Source organism: Adiantum capillus-veneris, chromosome 20, assembly GCF_014529385.1.
Source record: "Adiantum capillus-veneris isolate H3 chromosome 20, ASM1452938v2, whole genome shotgun sequence".
NCBI lineage: Eukaryota > Viridiplantae > Streptophyta > Polypodiopsida > Polypodiales > Pteridaceae > Adiantum > Adiantum capillus-veneris.
Genome location: NC_140950.1, coordinates 5,150,554 through 5,161,654, shown reverse-complemented (window position 1 = coordinate 5,161,654; position 11,101 = coordinate 5,150,554).

The window sequence follows — 11,101 nt, the reverse complement described above, 5'->3', positions numbered from 1 at the left end:
GTGGATTTCGATGAAATCTTTTCTCCATTGGTCAAGATGACTACATTGCATCTTGTGCTTGGTCTAGTAGCCATTGAGGACTTGGAATTGGTCCAAATGGATGTGAAAACAACGTTTCTTCATGAGGATCTTGAAGAGAATGTTTACATGAAACAACCAGAGGATTTTGTGATAAAGCCTAAGAAGCCGACACACACGGGTAGAACTATTGTGTAGACTCAAGAAATCTTTGTATGGATTAAAGCAAGGCTCAAGGAAATGGTACATCAAGTTTGATAAGTAAATTCAGCCTTAGGGTTACATAAGGAGCCAAGAGGATCACTTCTTGTATACAAAGAGGTTGAACGATGATTCCCTCATCATTCTCATTTTGTACGTGGATGATATGCTCATAGCCGGGAAGTCAAAAAATGCGATCGCACTTCTCAAGGATGCCTTAAGCAAACAGTTTGCTACGAAAGATTTGGGCGATGCACATCACTTTCTTGGTATGCGTATCAAGAGAGATCGTAAATGTGGTATACTTGAACTTTCGCAGGAAGAGTATATTCACAAGGTCTTGCAATGTTTTAATATGCAAGGGAAAAAGCATTGAGTACCCCAATGACATCATACAAAAAGAGCAAGCATGATTGTCCCAAATCGGATGCTGAAAAGGAAGCGATGGCAAAGGTGCCGGATTCTTCGGCAGTTGGCAATTTTATGTTCACCATGGTTAGCACACGGTCAGACATTGCATATGTAGTAGTAGGGGTCAACATGTTTACGGAAAATCCAGGCTGAAAGCATTAGGAGCCAGTGAAACACATCTTGAGATACGTCAAGGGCTCAACTAGCAAGTGCTTACGCTTTGGGAACAGTGATGCACGCTTTGGATACACTGATTCCGATTATGTGGGTTGTGTGGACACTAGGTTATCCACATCTGGCTATGTTTTCTTGTTCGCTAGAATGGCAGTTTCTTAGAGATCATGTGTCCAAAATTGCACTTCGTCTTCCATCACTGAGGTAGAGTATGTTACAGTTTCTAGTTTCAGTAGCTCTGTGGCTATCTCGTCTAGTGGGAGATTTTGGTATACACCAGACTCCAATGCAACATTGTGACAGTCAAAGTGCGATTGTGCTAGCAAAGAACCCCATGTTTCACTCCAAGTCAAAACACATAGAGGTCAGGTATCACGTGGTACGGGATATTTTGGCTAGCAAACGGATTGAGCTAGTCAAAGTTCACACGGATGAAAACCCAGTGGATGCTGTAACAAAGAGCCTAGCCTCAGAGCGGTTCGCACATTGCATAGAGATGATGGGCGTAGGGTGAAGCTAAAGTCATGCTTCATGGTTTTTTGTACATAGTAGACCCTACATTCTTTAGCCACTTGGACCACGTTGGCCTTCAAGTGGGAGTTTGTTGGGTTTTAGACCAAGTGGCCGGTGGCCATGGCCGGGCGCCCATTACATCTATAATTTGTTCATATAGCAAATAAGGACGAGAGAATTATTAATCTCTCTCATGCTCCACCCACAAATCTGCTCCTGCATCCTCTTCCCCCTTCTCCTTCCTTTTCTTGCACTCTCCATCCGTGCCCATCAGATCCTTGACCTCCCTTGGATTTGCCCTTCAAAGACCTCTTTTTTTTCCTCTTTCACCTTAAATAATCTCTTGATTTAAAAAGAAAGAAACCTTTGACATCTTTAAATCTTTTCTTGCGATGGTGGAGTTGTCAAAGAAGTCAACGATGAAGAAGCATAGAGCCATGGGGAGAATACACATGAGAGAGAAAGGGAGAGAGAGATACAGTTGAACCGACCAACCTTGGCAATGAATTGATGATAATACAATGGGGGATACGTGTGCTTATATAGTTTTGTAAATTTCCTACCCAGACTTTGACAAATAAGTGAAATAAATAGCTAAAAGCCAAAATAAGTATTGGGATCAAATTGGGCAGTTCACTTGAGATGCCATAACTTTAACACCCTCTGTATAGCTCATAGTAGACATATATAGTGAGCATCAATGGCCTTTTAGAAAATAAAACTATAGACCATACTATGTCCAAGAATCCCCATTCATGAAAACTGTGAACAAATTACATCCAAATACTCATAGATCATCATGTCTACTATTGGGCAAACAAAAATGGATTGGTGCACTCATCTATAGTGCTTTAGATACATCTGATTGATTCCCCACCAAATGCATGTGCCTTGAATTCCAACCCACGGGTTCAAACACCAAAAACTTGAACTCCAACACAAGGGTCCAAATTATTTATAGGCATCACTGCTTTGCCCCTCTTTGCCACTCACAAGCCTCACTCTGGCTGAAGCTAGTAGCAGCAAAATGGGCTTATGACTAGGAATCTGGGGTCATGGACACTGTGGTCACCTCCTTGTTGTGTGCCATGCCAATCTCCTCTATCAAATCTTTATCACCATTATCTCTATCCAGCTTGCCTTTGCCTTTGTATTTTTTGTGAGTTCTTGCTTTTGTCTTTAGCTTCAAACTCCCGAGCCAAAATAAGTTTTGTGTCACATTTATAACAACGATGTTGGACCTCATGGGTACCAAGGCAGCTATTGAGCATTGGTATTGTCATCCTTGTCAAGATTTCCTTTGCCTCTATCCTCTAGCGAACTCGTGCATTTTCTTTTGGCTTCACAATCTTGAGCCAAACAATTTCTCAATTTCCTTGAGAACTTTGGTCACCCGAGCATAGGCTGCTAAATAGGTGCTGGTTAATCCATTTTCCATAGTTGGTCATTCAAGGATGAAGATATGCACAAAAAGTCTTTATCATTTCCCGTGCCATCCTTGTTAAGCTTTCCTTTTTCTCTGTCCATTTGTGAGCTCTTGCCCTTGCCTTCGGATTTGCACTCCCGAGACAATTGGAGCTAGATCTTCAAGTGAGCCAAGGAAGCTAGCTAGGTACTTTTTAAAGCCAAGGTGATCAAACCAATCACCTTTGCCAATGGAGACCACCACAAGAACAACCTTAGAGGAGCTTTGAAAACAATTTCTAAAGGAAGGCTCTCCTCACACAGCACATCAAAACACTGCTTTGAGTAGAGTCTTTCCACACACAGTATATCAAAAAGCTATCTTGAACAAAGTCTTTGAACATACATCATATCAAAACGCTATCCCACAAAGAGCTCCCCGACCATAGCCTTTCAAGATTCTACCCTACAAACGCATCCTACACTGCATCATTTCAAAATGCACTGCCGAGAGGTCTTCTGTAGCCATCACCAATCTTCAATTCCATGAGCATATCAAAATACCATTTGCAAGTAGAGGGAGATTGTGGCCAAGCATTTCAAAATGCTCGTTGCCAGAGCCTTATCCTGCCAAGGAAGCTTCCAAAACACAGTCAAGTACGACATCAATTTTGCTTGTGTTTTAATATGCCGATTTTCTCTTCATCAAGATCTTCTCTATGAGGTTTCTCCTCCATTGCAATCAACAAGAACAAGGCTTTGATACCATGTCAAAGTCGGCAATGCAAAAGCATAGAGCAATGGGGAGAATACATGAGAGAGAGAAAGGGGGAGAGAGATATTGTTGAACCAACCAACCTTGGCAATGAGTTGATGATAATACAATGGGGGTTATGTGTGCTTTTATGAATACCTCTGTAAATTTCCATTTCTAGACTTTGATAAATAAGTGAAATAAATACCTAAAATCCAAAATAATTATTGGGATCACATTAGGCAGTTCACTTGAGATGCCATAACTTTAACAGGAGTCTCTCAAGTCAGGCTGCTCCATAGAGGAAGAGGCCATACTTTTGCTCTAATACCAATGAAACCTTAATTAGATTTATCTTTTTTAAGGCATTATAGACTCACCTTAGCATAGATTTCATTTTTGAGTGCATAGCCAAGCATCATTTCCACATACATATTCAAACTAGCATGCTTGAAACCAAAATTAAGGAGACGATCATTAACATGAGACGACACAAGATAAATGGATAAATTTTAGAACTCCCCCCCCCCCCCCCCCCCCAAAAAAAAAAAGAAGGCTTTTCAGTAGTCAGGCTGTTTGATCTCCTTGCAACAAAGAGATTGAGTATACATAGGATCATGGAGGCTAAGATCTCCATGATCCACACAACTTAGCAGTTTCCTTGACCATCATATGTCGTTATCCTCTTCTTTAAAGCAAGAAAGAATAAGAAGTATAAGTATATTGTAAAGAGAGGATTGCAATCCTTAGGGATTTGGTTATGATCTTGATAAGGAAAATCTCTTTAGCATAGTAGCACATGGAATACTAGTGGAGGTTCTTGATATTTCGGACAATCTTTGATAATTTCTTTTGATAGCCGCTTTAATCTTAGAATTGACTTTTAAATTATTCTATAAATTTGTAGAGCTTAAAAACAACTAATTTGATTTAGAAAAGTTTACAATCTAACCTCAAATGAGAAAGTCATTCCCGATCTAGTGGACTACTTTTTTCTCCCTTTTTAGAAGTGATAACTTTGAATTTCTAATTGAGAGGTTAAAGTGTCCAATGTATGAGAGCCTAAATATAGGGATTTAGTGTCTATTGGGATTTTTGAAGATACAAATGAATGTTTTAGTGCCTACGCCCCTTACTGAATTAGATGCCCTTCTGTCCAGTTTACTTTTCGTTCTCACACTCAATAAGCCATATTTTTTTATTTTGAGTCTCACAAAAATTTTGTGAGATCTTAGGAAACTATGCACTTATAAAGTGGCATTCATGTTTTGAAAATTCCTTAGCCATGAGCGCACTTCCTTGTATGCCTCATTGTCCTTTGATATGTGCTTTCTCTCTCTAGTGTAGCCGTTTTTGTCCCATAAAAATGCATAAGAACCCGTTTAGACTCAAAACATGATAACTTGATTAATAATAAACTGCTGACATACAATGCAATGATTGGGTTGAGGTTGGAAATTGTGTACAAGAGCTTGCTACTTATATAGTAGCTCATATGGCTAGATGAACCTCTCAAGGGTCACATGTACCTTTTCCCTAGGGTCAAGGGGCAAGAATGGCTCCATAAAATGTGGATCTCCACACCAAAATTGTGACCGCTTTCCGTCATGGCTTCTTTTCCTTGAATACCAATTGAAGTGAGTAAAAGCTCAATTTCTCCTTGTTGACTACCTCTGTAAACATGTCTGTAGGATTTTTACTTGTGTGCACCTTTCCTAGCTTTAGTTATCCCTCTTCCAAAAGAGTATGTATGAAGTGATATCTCACCTCAATGGCTGTTTCCTTGAGTGAAAGACTGAATTATTTGCAAGATGAATGGCGCTTTGATTGTCATTGTACAAGACACAATTGTCTTGCTTGTATCCAAGCTCCTCCAAGAATCTGTGAAGCCACATAATTTCTTTGCTTACCTCCGTCATTGCTACATATTCTGCTTCCATGGTAGAAAAGACCACTTTCTGTAGCTTTGAAGCCCAGCATATTGTTGTGCCTCCAACTATGAAGACTAGCCAGTAGTGCTCCTTTGAGTATCTTTGTCACCTACCATATCTACATCAGCATATCGTTGGAAGAAAAGATCAGTGCCTCCAAAATACAAAGCATTTATTGTTTTCCCTTTTAGATACCTAAGTATTCACTTCACAGATTGCTCACATGAATCTACTCACATCTCCCTGCATGTGCAATGTCTGGCCTTGTCTAGACCATAGCATACATTAGAGAACCTACCACTGTAACATATGGAGCTTTAGACATATAGGCTATCTCCTCTTGTGTCTTTGGACACATATCCTTGGTTAGTTTAAAGTGACTAGCCAAAGGTGTAGAATTCAATTTTTCATCTTGCATTGAAGACCTTTCTAGTACCTTCTTGACGTAATCCTCTTGAGATAGCTTTACTGTCTTCTTCGTCCTGTCCCTTGATATCTTCATACCGAGTATCCACTTTGCATCACCTAAATATTTCATTGAAAAATAATTAGACAACACCTCTTTTAGGTATTTGATATCCTGCATGTTAGCACTTGCAATCAACATGTCATCAACATACAACATTAGGATGATGAACTTTCCATCTCCCAAATTCTTTGTATAGACGCAATGATTTGAGTTGCATCTTTTAGATCCGTGATCTAGCATCCATTGATCAAACTTCAAGTACCACTATCTTGATGCTTGCTTTAGACCATACAAGCTCTTCTTTAATATGCAAACCATTTTCTCCTTACCCTTTACTTCATATCCCTTTGGTTGAAGCATGTAAATTTTCTTCTCTAAGTCACCGTGAGCGAATGCAGTATTTACATCCATTTGCTCAATATTTAAGTCATGAGTAGCCACAAGGCTTTAAGACAAGCCTAATTGAGTTCATTTTTACAACATGAGAAAATATTTCATTGAAGTCAATACATTTCTTCTGAGAAAACCCTTTCACCACAAGCCTGGACTTGTACCTTTTCTTCCTTTTCTAGGCTAAAAGGACTACTCTCTCTCATGAGAGGCACTCGTGTGTAACCGCCCTTGTGTAGACTAGTCCGAGTCAAATTCTCCTATGTGCCCATATGTGGCCGCCCTTGAGAAGACAAGTCCGCCGCTTAGAAATCGGCCACTGGCCATTGAATTCGACCACAAGCCACCGACCATTGACTTTCGGCCACTGGCCATTGGCCAATCGATTGGCCATTTTTCAACCACTTTTTGGCTCGCTATTTGGTCATAATATTCTGGCAAAAAGAGAATATTTTGGATTGGGAGTGAATTATTGGTTTTTTGGCGAGTGATTTTTTTAATGCACGATGGATTCTCCTCATAATGGGGGCCTTACAAACGTGCATTTTTAACACTAAAATTACAAGGGGTGAATCACGATCCATACTTAATAGGTAGTGGCTTGCAATGAACATGCCCATAATTTATGAGAGTTGCATTGTGATTGTGTAGCTTGTTTGCAACTAACACTTGATGAAAGAAGAGTAATCAAATGTGTAATTAGGGTAATTAACTAGAGAATTCTAATCGCATCAAGAGCTTTGATTAAATTATATCAACAAGACTACCATTTATCTTGGTAGCATTGATAATTACAATAGTAATTAGATAAAGAATAGATATATATATATATATATATATATATATATATAGAGAGAGAGAGAGAGAGAGAGAGAGAGAGAGAGAGAGAGAGAGAGAGAGAGAGTACTCAAAACATGATAACTTGATTAATGATAAACTGATGACATACAATGGAATTATTGGGTTGAGGTTGGAAAGTGTGTACAAGAGCTTGCTACTTATATAGTAGCTCATATGGCTAGATGCACCTCTCAAGGGTCACATGTAACTTTTCCTAAAAGTCTAGGGGAAACTCTCCAAAGGTAAAGAGTGGCTCCATAAAATGTGGAAAAACCATGCTGACTTGGATGACATTTGGGCTCTTGTGCAACTCATCTACCACATGTACTAAGCCATGTACCTTCACATACTTACTTGCTTACTGGATTTCTTACTATGCAAGAGATGGTTCTCACACCAGCTGTCGGTGTTAGGCCTAAGGCCACAAACCCAACACCAGTACCATGTCTTCAGTCATGTGTTCATGTGCATCATAGATGAATGTGTATGAGCAGTGGATTCATGGATAAAGATATTGAGGTTGATCATTCCCAAAGCTGGAGAAAATTCCTTGTGACACGCCTTCACTTTAGCTCTGGAATACTCCAAGGGTTGGGTAGTCACCTTCATGATTCTTGCACTTTTATACCTAAAGCCTTGACCTTAACTCCATCCTTCAAGGTGACTATAATTCTCATTTCAAGACCATCTTGCCATTCATCACCTGTTTTGACCTCAACCTCTGCTAAGGCCTGAGTGAAACGTAGGGCCTGAACCTATAGCATGCTGACTGGCATGGTTTCTAGGATTGGTCATGTTGCTACTTTTGTTTTCAATACTCAAATGTGAGCCTCCTCTTGAGCCTCTTCAATGACATGTTGGCATCTAATCTTGTGTTCTTTTGTGCATGCATTCTTCTAAAAGGTCACTGGTCATTGGCAAATTATATTTTTGCAAACGACATCCACTTATCCAATTGTCTATGATTTCTCCATCTAAGGTGGCTAGCTTAACAGCCCCGCTGGGTGAGACACTCTCAGTTACAAATGGATCATACCCATTTTTCTTGAATTTTGGGATGTCTTATTTCAGGGAAGAAATCAATGTCCCTAGTATGAGCTTGTCAAAACCTGATGTCCCTAGTCCAAAAGGAAGAGAAAATTCTACAAAACAAGCTAACCATAGTATAATCCAATGGCCAGTGCAAAATCACCTAGAAATCCCAAATTATCCGAATGCTTTAACAAAACAGGGGTTTAGTATTGAAGTATTAGTCAAAGCTAGATCCCAAATCACACCAAGCAGTGCATGCCAGCCCTATATAGGTTATCAAAAGGACAATTTTCAATAACATATGGCAAAAAGCCAATGCATAGTGTACAACTTAGGTTCTCCATGAGTTAGAGCCAATCAAGTAGTATTAAGTTAAAGCCAAAGCAGAGATAATTCTTAATAGTCAACAACTCAGGAGTGCCAAAGTCTTCATACCGCTGATATTTTGTAAGTCATTTAATATGAGAGCGACCTACCCTAGCCAAGAAAGTTCATATGAGCAACATCTTAAGAAGACCCCATTAGATCAAGTACTCAAGCTCTGGTAAAAGATCCATACCTAATTTATTATATACTAGCGTATAAACCAATACAACTACCAAATATCAAGTCACGACTACTACTGCTCAAAATTCAATAAACACCAGTAACCGCTTGAGAGGGTGAACCATGCTCGTAGGTCTCAATAAATCATACCAAGGCCCGATAGCAGCAATCTTCCCGAGGCCATCCAAATAGAGTAAGCAAGTAGAAGGCCATCACATATTTAGGTCATGGCAAACCCCTAGTATAAACATTAGTACTAGAGAAGTTCTCCCTAGATTTTCAGTACTAACACTACATCCCAAGTAATGCGCATTTTTAGCATTTACCGATATGCCAAAAAAAAGCAATATCAATAGAACAAAACATCATTCAGCCTACAGCCCAGCACCCAAAAGGGTCTCAAAAACCTCAGTTTAGGGTCCTAATGCAAGAACCAAGCCCTAGCATACTTCAAGTCTCCACATAACGAGTGAGCCATACAAATTTTACCAACACTTTCATTGTACAATATCCATCTTTTAGTAATTTCCATTCTGATGTATGAACATATGATGTGTATATCACCCAAGCTAAAAACCATAAAGCACATATGAGGAGAACCAGTGTGTTTAGACAATATGGTAGAGCCCTTTTTAGTTCAAGCTAGATAATCAACTAAGAAATAACCCTCTAGCCCAAGGCAATGATCTTGAAGCCACTTTAACTCATTTCATCATTCACAGAGTATCAAGAAAAGTCACTCAGTCAGATCAATGAAACCAACCACTTAAAGCATCAACCCAATCATATAGCTTGAGCAAGAAAAAATACAAAAGCACCATAAAAACTTAGTAGCACATGAATATAGACAACTAGGAACCAAGAACATATTGTTTCTTAATCTTGAATCAGGTTTTAAACAGCAACCTGTAGGAATAGGCGTCCGCCACACAGTCTATGTTGAGAGTAGAGTGCTAAAGTTGCATGTCTCCAAACATAATCACCATACCTTGAAATTACTCAAACTCTCTCTCTCTCTCTCTCTCTCTCTCTCTCTCTCTCTCTCTCTCTCTCTCTCTCTCTCTCTCTCTCTCTCTAAAGCAAGACAGAAAGCTTAAGTAACCAAAGTCTAAGTGAGTGGTTGAATCCATCACCTTAAAATAGGAAGGGGCAATAAGACAAGTCACCATCCTCCTCCTTTCATAGCTAGTGAGTGATTAGGTCATATGAGTAAACCCAGTTGCTTAAGTAAATGCACCTGTAAGGATATATCGAGCAGGATACTAGGCAATAAGTGCTACAAACCAAAGGATCTGCAAGGGAATGCATTTTTATGTACTTACTACATGAGAGTGGGTGTGCAATCAATCAAGGCAAATCCTATATAGCCCAGCGCCATGTATGTCGTACATGCAGTATTGAGCCAAGCACTAGGATCAAAGCAAAAATGTAAAATGCAAGAGGAAAGCACATAGAGGCTAAGAGAAAGGGAGAGAAGGCTCTTTTAATTATGAAAATAGTCCAAAATGATGACGTTAAAGCATTAGAGGCGATACGAATTTACCTTTCATGTTGGTGTTAATAGTTTATTGTAGGAGGGGAGGAGGGTATTACAACAGTGATGCGCCTATAGTGCAGAGGAACAAGGGCGACAAACAGGTTGCATAGCCTTGCAAGGAGGGCGGTGCAAATTAAACTAAGTGGCAGGACCATTACAGATGCCCAACATTTATAAAAAATGAAGTAAAAGGGGAGCGTTATTAATGTATTGAGAATTTTATCAAGGGGCTAATCCCACTGGCCAAGCAACCCTTAGGGGTTAGAGTGTGAAGCAAGACGTCCCAATTAAGAGGTCAAAAATCTTAAAGCTTTAAAATCATGATCAAAGCATTTCAGGACCACTCCATCCAGAGGTAGAAAGTGCCAGGTAGAGACTTATGGTAATCCCCGACCGATACATCCAAAGAGGAGATTACAAGGCAAGGGATTATGGTGAACATCCCAAGACATTATATAAATTCATTAGCTTCCTCATGCCCATTTCTTAGAAAATTATGGTTAAAATTTTTTTTCCCTCCCATCCACCATTTTTGACTTAGTAATGCGGGAAGACTAATATAATATATTGTTAATAAGATTTTGGATTTGACATGATGCAGAAATACATCATGCCTCCTAGAGGAAATGGAGTTCTTGCTAATGCCAATGATTGAGAAATAGGATAATCAGTTTAGCATATATCTATAGAAGGTTTTAGGCTTATTCACTTGTTATCCGTGTCGAGGTAAGGACACCTCAAATTTTTCAAGTGTGGGAGGATGTAAGATCCCCAATTTTTGGGTCTCTTTTAAAAAGAAGAAAAATAACTTTCAATATCTATTTCGTCAAATTTTGGTTGACAATATTGAAATGTCATAACTATGTCGGGATGTTACGGTG